The 14,290-nt window shown below is 44.5% G+C and overlaps 1 pseudogene; it reads right to left on the minus strand.

Annotated features, from left to right (window-relative positions):
• Positions 1-8,109: 8,109 nt before the first annotated feature.
• On the minus strand, positions 8,110-9,333 carry LOC132211736 (germ cell-less protein-like 1; annotated as a pseudogene).
• Between the last annotated feature and the right edge of the window lie 4,957 nt (positions 9,334-14,290).

Below are 14,290 nucleotides of genomic sequence, written 5' to 3' on the forward strand. Positions count from 1 at the left end.
AAGTCCCATCATCTTTTGCCTGGCCTGCCATACAGTCTCTCTCACCACATCTATCATCTTCTCCAAGGAACCTCAGTTAACCTATGTCAGTCCTCAAGTGGAAATATCCTCACCATTTTTCATCACAGTCAGGAAGCTAAAATCCAACCAATGGTCTTTAAGGCCTGATATGTTGGATTATTTTCTACCTCCAAAACCTTGAGTCAAGCCTCACTACTCTCCCCTTTGCCTGCTCTGCTCCACCCTACTACCTTGGCTTTTGCCTTTCATTCATTAGGATACATATACCACTGCTTCAGGACCTTGCTCCTCTCTTGGTCCAGAATTCCTTTCCTCACATGGCTCGCATTTTTCCATCATTCAGATCTTCTCAAATGTCAGCTTATCAGAAAGGCCTTCTCTGATCACTCCACTAAAAAAAGCAACTCTCCCTCTCCTGCCACTCAGTAACTCCTAAAACTGCTTTGTTTTTCATCTTAATATCTATTACCACCTAGTATGTAAGTTCTTAATTTATTTTTCTTTTGTCAACACTAACACACAGCTCTATGTGGACTTGGAATAAATTTCTTTTATCTAACTTTATAGAATTACACTTCACATGAAATTAAGAGAATTTTTTAATGTAAAGTTAGATGAGTCTTGATAAATTATAATCATACTAGAGGCTCGGTGCACAAAAATTTGTGCACTCGGGGGGGTGGGGGGGTCCCTCAGCCCGGCCTGTGCCCTCTCGCAGTCTGGGACCCCTCGGGAGATAACAACCTGCTGGCTTAGGCCTGCTCCCAGGTGGCAGAGGGCAGGCCCAATCCCTAGGTGCAGCCCCTGGTCAGACTCAGAGCAGGGCCAATGGGGAGTTGGGGCGCCACCCCCTGTCATGCACAGAGCAGGGAAGATCAGGAGGTTGCGATGCCACCCTCAGTCATGCTCAGGGTAGGGCCGATTGGGGGGTTGGGGCACCACCCCCTGTCACACTCAAGGCAGGGTCGATGGGGAGGTTGTGGCGCCACCCCCTATCACGCACAGAGCAGGGCCCATCAGGGGGGTTGGGGCTCCGTATCCTGTCACGCACAGAGCAGGGTCAATCAGGGGGTCGGGGAGCTCCCCCCTGTCACTCACAGAGTAGGGCCGATAGGGGAGTTGGGGCACCGCCCCCTGTCACACTCAGGGCAGGGCAGATCTGGGGGTTGGGGCGCCGCCCTCTATCACCCACAGAGCAGGGCTGATCAGGTGGTTGGGGCGCCGCCACTCTCACACTCAGGGCAGGGCCGATGGGGAGGTTATGGCTCTACCCAGTCACACACAGAGCAGGGCCTGTGGGGGGGGGGGGGGGGGAGTTGGGGCACCACACCCTGTCACACACAGAGCAGGGCCGATCAGGGGGTTGGGGCGCCGCACCCTGTCACACACAGAGCCGCAGGGCAATCAGGGGGTTGGGGAGCTCTCCCCTATCAGGCACAGAGCAGGGCTGATCAGAGGGTTGGGGCTCCTTCCCCTGTCACGAACAGAGCAGGGCAGATAGGGAGGTTGTGGCCCCGCCCCCTGTCACACACAGAGCCGCAGGGCAATCAGGGGGCTTGGGCGCTGCCCCCTGTCACGCTGATCCTGGTACTGGGAGGCATATTACCCTTTTACTATATAGGATAGAGGCCTGGTGCATAGGTGGGGGCCGGCTGGTTTGCCCTGAAGGGTGTCCTGGATCAGGGTGGGGGTCCCCACTGGGGTGCCTGGCCAGTCTGGGTGAGGGGCTGAGGGCTGTTTTCAGGCTGACTGAAGCTCCCAACTGCTCCTTTTTTTCTTTTTTTTCTTTTTTTATTCTGGGCCAGCTTTAGCTCTGGCTCCAGTTCTGAGGCCTCCGCTGCTGAAAGAAGGTATCTGGTTTGTTTGCGTTCTATAATCGAAACTCTGTATCAACTCCAGCTCTGAGATCCTGGGCTCGCTGAAAGCAGGTTTCTGGAGTTTGTTTAGCTTCTATATTTGTTACAATGTTTAAACTGCAGGCTCAGAGGCGGGCAGCACCGGCAGGGAACGTTGGAGTCCTCTGTCACTGAATCAAGCAAGCCTAATGTTAGTTTCAAGCTGCCTGGATGCCGGCCGCCATCTTGGCTGCCAGTTAATTTACATATCTTGCTGATTAGCCAAAGGGAAGGGTAGCGGTCGTACGCCAATTACCATGTTTCTCTTTTATTAGATAGGATATAGAATATTTTTATCACCCTAAAAAAGTTCTCTGTGTCCCACTACTCATCTCAGCCAACAAACTGATCTGATTTCAAGAACTATAGTCTTGCCTTTTCTAGAATTCATATAAATGGAATCATATAGTATACACCTTTTTGTATCTGGCTCCCTTTGCTCAATGTCATGTATTTGAGGTCCATTCATGCTCTGTTGAATACTGGTAGTTTCTTTTTATTATTAAGTAGTTTTATATTGTAATAAATATACCACCATTTGTTTATCTATTGATCTATGATGAATATTTAGGTTGCAGCCAGTTTTAGACTATTATGAATGAATCTACTGTGGCCATCCATGTGCAAGTCTTTTTTTTTTTTTTTAATATTTTCGTTTTCTTAGGTAAATACGTTCGAGTAGGATCGCTAGGTCATAGGCTAAGTGTGTGTTTAATTTGTCTATAAATCTCTATATTTTGCTGATCTATCCCCACTATCTAGCCTTCCATGTGGTCTGGCATGTAATAGGCACTCAATATGTGTTTATTAATTGAAAAGCCTCAACAATTAATAGTGACAGCAGATATAAGTCCATGTCTCTCTGAGGCTCACCTTAGGGCTCTTTCCACTCCTCCAAACTGACTGATCAGAGGAAAACTATTGCTGCAAAGCCTCCATCTCAGACTTGTGTGTGGGAAACACCAGTGTGTGCAGCCGCATGCGTCCCATGTGAAATTGTTCATGACGGAGCATGAGTGGAGACAGCCCTGACACAGGCAATGTTTCTCTGGCCTTATGTTTAACAGGCCCAGCTTGGCCATTTCCTTCCACCAGGGAGCTACCATTCTAATCCCCTGAGTTCTCTCTCTTCACTCTCCCAATCCCATCAGCTCCTGTCTGGCGAGGCTAACAACTCTGACAATGCTGCCAGCACAGAGACTCTTGGAGGGATTGAAATCACCACCTGGCGACTACAATTAAAATTTCTCTCCTTTGATTTATTTTGGTTGGGGAACAAAATCATTTAAGTTCTTGGAGATGGAGATAAGAGATGATATATGTCCCATCCATTTCCCTGATAGCAACGCTTTCTGCTGCTAATACACATAGAAAGGAAACTTCAATCACACCCACACTTGACTACCTATAGCAAAGGAAAGATGAGGTGGTGAAGGCAAAAAAGGAAGAGAAGGAATAGTCCAGAGGAAGGAGATAACGAGAAACATGCATGATATTCCTGGTAATAGAATTTAAAGCAAAAAGAGATGTGTGTCTGCTTGATTTGCAGAATTGTCTTTTCCACTGAGAATGAAGCCCCTCTTTTCACTTAATTGAATAGACTCAGATATCGCCTTGAACATGATAGAATCCAGGAGTTCTTATTATGGGGGTCAAAGGATGAGTTTGTAGAGGATTCATGAAATCCTGACATTGAGGGAGGGGGACAGTAAAGGCACCTATCTTCCCTCAGATGCTCAAAGGTGTCTAAAGACAAAAAAGGTTGGGAAAATACACTGATTCAGTTAACCCCTATATTTTACATTAAGGGTACTTAACTGCATCAAGATAAGGAATTGACTCAAATTCAGATTGTTGATCATATTTATGTCAGTCAGATTAGCACCCAAGACTCCTGACTCTCATAGTCTATTTTATATTGCCACTCTAATCTGCACACCTGTTAGTAGGAGGTGTTGTGATTTGTTCTGTATTTCAGTCAGACCACCATAACAACTCCTGGAGGCGGGCAAGGCAGGTGTAACTGATGCCATTTGGCAGATGGGGATGGGAGCTCAGAGTAACACAGTCAACCTACTTCTTTAAGATGTACTTAGTAGACCTGCATTGGCATGGCTTCAGGGTTCAATTCCAATTCCTCCTTCAGATAGCAGATCCTTTTACCCCATGCATCTTGCCTCAGATCCAGCCCTACACAAGAGTGGGCATGTCACTGAGGCTTGGGCCAATCAGAATATGCCCCTCCTTTGAGACTACGATTGGCCCAAAAGATAGACACATGATCCAAACTCACCCTATCAGAAACCTCCTCTGGAATTTTTAAAAACTGAAATTGGAAGTGGTAAGAGATTGAGGAAGATGCCTCAGATGAGAGGTCTATACGGCGAAGGCTGGGAAAATAAGACCTACTCAGCAAGAATGCGGGCGGGAAGATAAAACCAAAAAACATTATTTTGATCCCTTGGGTTTTCCTCCCCAAGGCTCACTTTTTATAAAAAATACCTTCCTTATCTGTGAGCTATGCAAGTATTCTCTTAATAATTCTCTCTTTTTTTTTTTTTTTTTTTTTTACGGGGTGGGGGGAGTGAAGTAGGGGGAGGAATTTGGCATAAGTTAGTTCCTGTTAGATTTGTAACCAGATGAGCTCTGCCTATGTATGAATCAGGTGATCCAAGCACAGGCCTAGTCCCTGGGACACATTTTCTTTGGGAAAGCCTTTGATATCAGTTACAACAATAACTTACACACTTTCAGTGCCAATAAGAAGCAGGAAGATGCCTGGGGGAGTTTAGCCACATCGCTACATGGAGGATCCTTAACGAAGGGCCATTCACTGTTCTAATTTCAAAGTTTCAAGAGGCGTTCTCATCTCTTTTCTCTGTCTCCTATTTCTCTCTAGTGCCCTCTCCTCACTCTTTTCTAATACTCTCTTCCTCCCAGGATCCTTGTTTATTATCCATGGAGTTCTGATGCCCCCTGCTGCTGGCTGCTGGCTTCTCACTGGTTGCAAACCCACCCATTCCTCTGGTTGCTGGCTTCTCTCCTTCTTGGTTTCTTCTGCCTCCACATCATCTGTGCTAGTTCTTTCTCCAGTCATATTATGTTTTTCTCTTATGTTCTCTAAGTGTCTGGCTCTATTTCCTCACCATTTTTCTGTGCCGCTTATGTCTCATTCCATACATCTTTGTTTCAGCAACTTTCTTTCTACCTCTCTCCCTCTCTTTAACCTCCAGTTTCTAATTGTGTTCTTTCTGCGTCCATCTCTCTCTCAGCCCACGTCTTAAATCCCCGGGTTCCTGTATCTCGATCTATTTCACAGGCACAGTTTCTGTCGCACACCCTCATGCACTCTTTGGTGAAATGTCTAATTTCACAGGGAAAAACACATGGAATCTTTGTCTCACTGTCCTAAGACAGTTCAACAAGGAGGTGGCCGACCTTACTGAACAGCTGGGGTGGTTATCTCTTTGCACAGAGGTATCTGTAACTGAGAAAAAAAATCACTTTCATAGGTTCTAGAAAGTTAGGTTTCTTCTGCAGGCGTCACCACCAATTTGCTGGGTAAGACTGGACAATGATTTTCCCTTTCTGAACCTCACGGTGGTTGTTGTTTTTTATTGTTCACACTATTACAGATGTCCCCCATTTTCCTTCTCTCTGCCCATCTCCACCCAGCCCCCCTCCCCTGGCCTTCACTGCACTGGTGTCTCTATCCATGGGGTATGCTTATATGTTCTTTGGCTAATTTCTTCACCCTGTTTTACTCAGTGTGACATTATTCAGTCTGTTCCATGTATCCATGTCTCTGGTTCTATTTCGTTCGTCGGTCTATTTTGTTCTTTAGATTCCACGTATTAGTGAGATCAAGCCTCACATTTTAAAGATGTATGGGTGGTGCCCTGGCCTGTTTGGCTCAGATGCATAGAGCGTCGGCCTTCAGACTGAGGGGTCCCAGGTTTGATTCTGGTCAAGGGCACATGGCCGGGTTGTGATCTAGATTCCCAGTAGGGAGCATGCAGGAGGCAGCCAACCAATGACTCTCTATCATCATTGATGTTTCTATCTCTCTCTCCCTCTCCCTTCCTCTCTCAAATTAATAAAAAATATATTAAAAATAAATAAAATGAATATACTTTAAAAAAAAAGATGTATGGATTGTGAGGGCCAGAGGTGGGGAGGGAGTATCAGAAGACCATGAGCCACCTGCTAGATTAGAGAAGGGAGCTAAGGTTCTTGGTTGTTTGGCTCTATGTGACAGGCTAGTACTTGTCACAGCTGTGCCTCTGATGTTCTCTGTATGAGTTGCCTGCTCAGGAGGTCCTGCTGATGAAAAGATCCTTTTGTGAACAAATAGGACTAGTATTCCATGAATCCCACTGGCCAGAGTTTTTTTTTCTACGGAAGTGAGCGATCATTAGCATTTGAGATAAACACCCAAACAACCTAACCGAAGTGCATCTCCATTCATCTTGGTTCACAGGAGGGAGGATGTACACTGTGAAGGAAGAGCACGTAGTTCATAATAGTCCCTGTGACTTTCCAAAGGAGAGTGCTGACATGGGGGTAGCATAGGAGAGTGTGTGTCAAACACTTCCATGTCCGATGCATTGTACACCCAATTTTACCACAAGACTCACAACCCTCCTGAAAGGTGCTATTTATGATAAGAAAACTGAGCTTCACAGAGGTTAGCTAAGTTGACAGCCAGTAAGAATGAGGGAAGGTTTAAAGCTGAGTCATTCAAGTGCAGAAACTCAGGAATGTGAATGGAAAGTAAAGGCTGGTCCTGAGGAGACCTTGGCCTAGCCCTAGACTCTGCTTCCCTGGGCTGAAGTTCCTCCATCTGCAAGATGCTCTAGCAGTGCTTCTCAACCTTCCTAATGCCGCGACCCTTTAATACAGTTCCTCATGTTGTGGTGACCCCCAACCATAAAATTATTTTCGTTGCTACTTCATAACCGTAATTTTGCTACTGTTATGAATCGTAATGTAGATATCTGATATGCAGGATGTATTTTCAGGGGTCACGACCCACAGGTTGAGAACTGCTGCTAGGGTCTCAGGAAGTTGTAACATATTATGATTCTGTCACTCTGTCTATTCCTCACTGCCTTCATTCACTTCCCACAATTGGTCCTGCCCTCCAATCAGCTGGGACTTCCATCCTCAAGGTCCTCCCATGCTAGCGGCCGGAAGTGGTGTGGGTGCAAGAACAACACACTTCCTTCTCTCACAAGTGGAGAACTTAGCTACCCTAAAATCCCAGTGTTATATCTCTGCTGATGACACCTGAGTCCCCATCTCTGTGCAAGCTCCAGTCCCACGGTGCTAATGTTGAAACAGCCATTTGGGTGACAGAATTGGGTTTCTGTTATGACTTCTCTGCTACCATCAGTAGTCAAATGAAACTCCGAGTGACTCAGACTTACTTCCAGGTCATCCCTGACTTCTCCCCTCTGCTCAACTTTTCATTTATAGTCATCTTCTTGGGTGTGCCCTCCAAATCTTCCCCCTCCTCTCCATTACCTTTGTCTCCATTCTGGGGTAACACCGTTGTGTCTGAGAATGTATACATGTCTATAAATTTTACAACAGTGGGTTTCTCGTATGCCAAAGACTATGTAAGAATCAAATTTTTTGTCTCCAAAGCCACAAAAAAAGTATTTAATGTTTAAAAACAACTACGTATTTTAAAGCTATTAGGAGGATCATAAAGAACTGTTAAAAAATTAAAAGACAGCCTTAAATGCATTAATTGAAAGAGCATTTGTAATTGCCTTTCAAATTATTCCTTTAGCATTATTTTAGAAAAATAAAAATAAAATTACAGATGGATAGCTGTGTTACATTACCATTAGATAGGATCAAAGTTTAAGCTAGAAATTAAATCTATATTTGGTTGCAGAGAAATGTGAAATTTACCTATAGCGATTTTCTCCTGACGCTAAATTAAAAGCATGAGCTGGCATCTTTATAACAGAAATGGGTTGACAGATATAATCCTGCCTTTAAAGTGGTTTTTCATATATGAATATAAATGTAATGAGGATAAGAATAGTCTTCCGTATTATCTATACAGTTCATAAGGCCTTTGTCATTGTTGGTCACCTTAGATGTGAACGTCACCGAGACATTAAATTAAGGCTGGCAGAAAAAGTTTTCAAAGCGCTGCTGTTTCCAACTGATGCCATCCTCAGCTTTCTAGATTTTCTGGATGAGGATTATTTTCAGTTCTTTTTTCTGGTGATATGTACGGAAATTACAGCAGATGTAAAAGGGAAGATCAGAAGCCTGCTGTCCAGGTTCATCGCTGCGTGTTCCTGGTCCTTTTCAAATGCAGTTATTTGATAGTCAGTTGTTCTACTACATATTAGTTTTTCCACTATTATCAAGAGGCGAATCATAATCCAAATGCTATGCCCCTGGTAGTAAACTGACAGATCCACCATGTGGCTGATTCATTGTATTGCGTCTGACAGTGATGTATCAAGTGGTATAAGTTGCAAGTGGGTCAAAGGCGAAGTTAAAGCCTGTCCACCGCCAGCAGTATTCACCGTCTTTGTCGAGCTTTCTACCACACCTCATGCCACTTCCCTCTAGTTCTTCTTTATTGAGATCTCAAGGCCCCACCTCGCTGTCCTCTTCTGCTTGACACACCTGTTTACACACAGAAGATAGTCATTCTGAAGGTACTAGGGGGATCGTGTTCAGTAATTCTTGCAGAAGCCAAATCACTGATAATATTCTGTAACCTTGAAGGCCTGAGAACTGATACAAATGGTCCTCCTTGCTCAGTTTCAAGGAAGGTCAGACCTTCAAAATCCTTTCTCCTCATAGAAAACTAGACATCTGTCCCAATCAGAAGCTGGTTTAAGGATCCGTCCTGAGAAGGCACAGGTTGAAGGAACGCCACTTTTTAAGAGCTATGTATGCATCCACCGCCACTTGCATCACAAAGAAATTATATGAACCAAAGAGCTGCCTCATGACATTTGTACTGAGTTCTTTAAAAAGTTCAACACGCCGACGAGGCCTCAGAGTGTTTCAAAGCCATTCAAGGCACTTTGTCTTTACAGAATCAAATCCATAGGACCCTGCTGATGTGTTAAAACCACATACAGCTTTCACATTAATTATTTCCTTCATCGTCTCACCACAGTGCTGTATGAAACCATACTACTGTAGCAGATGAGCTGCTGCAAGAATGGCAGTAATAACTCGACTGGCCTTTCCTAAGACATCGCCTCCATATAGTGACCCCAGTGCAACCTGCAGTCCTTCTACCTCAATATTCTGGCCAGGAATCTCCAGTTCAATGGTATCCTTTCCAAGAACCACTGAGCATGCTAGACAAGTAGCCAGATTTACATAAATATACTTTATGTGAGTTGTACTCTTCTCCTAGAGCACAATCTTTTATTATATTTAATTTTTAAAAATTTTTATTGAATTTATTATTTTTTAAAAATATATTTTATTGATATTTTTACAGAGAGGAAGGGAGAGGAATAGAGAGTAGAAACATCTTTGAGAGATGAGAAACATCGATCAGCTGCCTCCTGCACGCCCCCTACTGGGGATGTGCCCGCAACCAGGTACATGCCCTTGACTGGAATTGAACCTGGGACCCTTGAGTCCGCAGGCCAACGCTGTATCCACTGAGCCAAACTGGTTAGGGCTGAATTTATTACTTAATCTACACTAATAACAGGGTAATATGCTAATTAGACAAGATGTCTTCCAGACGTCCTTCTGGACAAAGCCGCAGTGGCTCAGCGGCTGCAAGGCCCGGGGCTGAGGCCTTGAAGCTGCTGCGGCCAGCAGTGGCAGCAGCAGTGGGGTGATGGGGGCGGTGCCTTCCCCTGATCGCCAGATCCCCTCCCACAGAGGGAGGTCAGACTGTGGCTTAGGCCCACTCTCCCTCTCCCCAGGGAGCAGGCTTAAGCTGTCAGTAGGACATCCCCTGAGGGCTCCCGTACTGTGAGAGGGGGCAGACCAGACTGAGGGACCCTGCCCCCAATGCACAAATTTTTGTGCACTGAGTCTCTAGTAAAATTATAAAGGTTTTAGGTATACAATTCTATAATACATCATCTGTATATTGTATTGTGTGTTCACCATTCCAAGTAGAGTTTCCTGCTGTGACCATTCATCCCCCCTTTACTCTCTTCTACCTCCCCACACACCTCTTCCCTTCTAGTGATCTCCATAATACTGTCTGTGTCTATGAGGTGTTTTTGTGGGGTTTTTCCTTCTTAATCTTTTTCACCCAGCCCCACAACCTGCCTCCCCTCTGACACCTGTCAGTCTGTTTTCTGTATCTATGAGTCTGTTTCTATGTTGTTAGTTTATTTTGTTCATTAGATTCCACATATAAATAAAATCATGTGGTACTTGTTCTCTGACTGGCTTATTTCACTTCTGCTGGGCTCGGGCTTGCCCCTGCTGGCACAGCCCTAGGCTGCTCAGCATACCCATGGGCCCCAGCTCCCCACTCCCCAGGATTTCAGGGAGAACACCTCAGGGAGCCCAGGGGACCCAGTCTTGATCTCCCAACCAGACCAGCCACCTGCTGGTCTCCACCCATCCCAGGTTCCTACAGTACTACTTTCTCATCACAGCCCCAGCCCCCAACCATAGCAGCAGATGATGCAGCCTTTAATCAGCTTTGTATTTCCCACAATGCTTAACATCTTGTAGTTTTAAATGTGGTGGATACTCCATTCTTGTTTTTGTTTTCTGAAGGTTGAAAGAGTGAGAGGAAACATTTCAAGCATGAAAGAGAGAGGAAGGGGGACTGGACGTGTAAAACAGATAAGAAGGAAGGGAAGGGAAATATAAAAAAAAGTGCTGTGTTCTATTACAGGACTCATTTAAGAATGCTTCACTGTTGTTTCACTTTTTGCATTGAAGCACTGATTGCAGAAAAAGAGGACCACAAAATGGAAAGATAAGAGATTAGGAAGCAAGTGAATATTCAAATTGGGAAACACAGTTTCAAATCTCGCAAGGCAGAAAGTAATTCAGGAAGGAAGCGGCCCTTGCTTTTCAGGATTGTGCCTTTGAAAACACCTTTTGTAGGTGCACGCTTATCCAGCAAAGCAAGATGCCTCCCTAGCCCAAATGCTCTCTTTCCGACAGCTCCAGGGAGACTGCTCAGCATGCTGCAGCCTCTGGTGGAGCCATTATCATCGCTTTCCCCACAGCACAGCCTCCCCTGGGCAGATGCTAGCAATCGATACCAAGCACCTCACACTTTAAATCCATCAATGAAAAGGCTGTTACAATAACAGCAGCTATTTTATGTGGCTACTGATTTCTTTCAGGCCTCCCAGACCCAAAGGTTGGAAATAATAACTGGTCATTTTTCATCAAGACAGACAATACAGGGGGACGAGTGGAGCAGAGGTGCTTCCTGTGAGCTGTACCGCCCAGGCGAGCGCTGCCTGGTGACGAAATACACACCTGCCTCCTGGGAGCTTTCTGTGCATGTGCCCAGGCAGAGCAGCAATAGAAGTTCTTACCAGCATGACACTTAAGGCAGCACAAGGCGATCCTGCAATCCTGGGCTCACCCATCACATGGCTCACATGACCTTCCAGAGGAGGCTGTGCGGCTGGTAGAAGGTCAGCATCATCCCCATTTCACAGATGGGCCAATGGAGATACACAGGGGAGGGGCTTATTATGTGGCAGAACTAGGGAAAGAACACAGAGCTTCTCTCTCCTAACCCAGTTCCTGTTTATTTTTCTCCCCTCAAATGGAATAGCAAGGAGATGAGCCAGTGGTATTGACCCAAATCTTAAGGGAGTGAAACCAAATTGTGTTTTGGCAGAATATTTAATGACTTGGGGAAATGTTTATGCCATAAAGTTAAGTGAAATAAGAACTATGCATGTATGTGTGTAGTATTATAATTATAATCTACACTAATAAAAGAGAAAGATGCAAATTGATCATACCTTCGTGACACCCACCAGCCCATCAGGAGTGAGCATGCAAATTAACCCAACAAAGATGGTAGGTTAATTTGCATACACAGGTGCCAAGCACCCGGGGCCGGGGTGGGATGTTTGCATCATCACCATGGCTACAATGCAGGTGTTCTGCACCACCCCAGCTGCTCCAGGCCTCTGGGCAGCGTGGGAAGGCAGAAAGGTGGCTCTGGGCTGGAGCAAAGGCAGAAAGGAGGCTCCAGCCAGAGCGAAGGTGATGCCAGCAGCCAGGGAAAGGAAGGCCCATTCTTGCATGAATCTTCGTGCATCGGGCCTCTAGTCTTTACATAAAAGTTTCTGAAAATTTTACATAGGCACATATACACATGATGGATAAACTGAAAATATCTCTGATGGTGGTATTCTTCCTTATGCTTTCCTGTGTTTTCACATGTTTTACAATATTCATGTATTCCTTAAAGTTAACTTGAATATATAATTTGAATTAATAACTTATATGTTGGCCCTGGCCAGGTAGCTCAGTTGGTTAGAGCATGGCACCAATATACAAGAATCAACCAATGAATGCGTAAGTAAGTGGAACAACAAATCAATGTTTCTCTCTCACACCAGTGAAAACAAACCTTCTATTTTTATACACATATACACATAGATAATCTCAAGAGAAAATCCCCCCCCCCTTTTTTTTTACTTGTCTTGTTTTTTCCCCATAGAGGCAATAAAAAGAGGTTGTAATAGAATCCAAAGGCTATGTGACACCATATTACTGGCCACCCCCCTTTATCTCTCTAAGCCTCACAATCTTCATCAATTAAAAAAAAAAAAAGGCATATTTCGCCCATCCAGTATTGCTCAGTGGTTGAGCATCAACCCATGAATCAGGAGGTCAAGGTTCAATTCCTGGTCAGGTCACAAGCAGATTTTGGGCTTGATCCCCAGTGGAGGGCGTGCAGGAGGCAGTGATCAATGATTATCTCTCATCATTGACGTTTCTATGTCTCTCTCCCTCTTCCTTCCTCTCTCTCGAAAATCAATAAAAACAAGTTTTTTTTAAAGAAGGCATATTTCACCCTGGCTGGTATTGCACACTGGTTAGAATGTTATTCTTTTTCTTAAAATAACAGTGACCAGGAAATACTAGGTGCTCAATACATGTTTGTTTTCAGAATAAAAGACTAGATGACTTGATGGAAAGAAAGAAAAGAATAAATGGATGGGTAAACTGATGCGTAAAGAAATGAGCATGTCAATTAAACCACCAATGAAGGACAGTCTGAGTGTCTCTGACACAGCTCTGAATGCTGCAGGTATGGATGCTGAAATGAGGTCAAAACAACTGGAATGGAGCAGAAATGGCAAAAACAAATAGGTCAAAAGACCAACAGCAAAATGACGCCACAGCCAGGAAACCTGTGACTATTATTAGCCTGCCATTTCCCAAAAGCAGCATCTGATTTCTTGTAATGGACCTGGTGCATTTTGAAAATGTCCAGCCATCCTGCCCGTTTCTTACCTGGCGCATCCGTTGAGGTTCATGTAAAAGTTTCAGGCCCCAAATATGGACAAGGACAAACACCTGCTCCAATCTGCCTGAGTTAGACTGTGCATGTGTGTTTGTGTGTGTGTGTGTGTGTTACCAGCTAATTCTGATTGTCAGCCATTTTTAGGGTCTTCTACAGGAATGAACATTCTTATACTGGAGAGAACGCTGTACCTGACAGTCATTTATACCGTATGAAATCTGGCATTTTAGAGTAATACAACCACCAATTATAAAAAAAAATATTATGTCTTTTTTTTTTAATATATTTTATTGATTTTTTACAGAGAGGAAGGGAGAGAGATAGAGAGTTAGAAACATCGATGAGATAGAAACATCGATCAGCTGCCTCCTGCACATCTCCTACTGGAGATATGCCCGCAACCCAGGTACATGCCCTTGACTGGAATCGAACCTGGGACCTTCCAGTCCGCAGGCCGACGCTCTATCCACTGAGCCAAACTGGTTTCGGCAAAAATATTATGTTTTTAAAAAAATCTTGCCATTGGCAAAGGGCTAGGGTTAAAGATATGTGCATTTTCTTATTTAATCTTCACAATATCCTTAGTATGTAGATGAGATCATCTTTATTTGAGAGATGAGTAAACTGAAATTTTCTTTTTCTTATGTTATTTTTATTGATATCAGATAAGAAGGGAGAGGGAGAGAGAGAGAGAGAAACATCAATGATGTGAATCACTGGTCTGCTGCCTCCTGTGTGTCCTCTATGGGGGATTGAGCCCACAACCAGGGCATGTGCCCTGACCGGTAACCTTACCATGACCTCCTGGTCATAAGTCCACACTCAACCATTGAGCCATGCCAAGCCGGGATGAAACTTACTCTTCTTTTCTACTAGTTCCTCAAATACTTTGTGG

The sequence above is a fragment of the Myotis daubentonii genome, chromosome 11 (assembly GCF_963259705.1).
Source record: "Myotis daubentonii chromosome 11, mMyoDau2.1, whole genome shotgun sequence".
NCBI classification, from domain to species: domain Eukaryota; kingdom Metazoa; phylum Chordata; class Mammalia; order Chiroptera; family Vespertilionidae; genus Myotis; species Myotis daubentonii.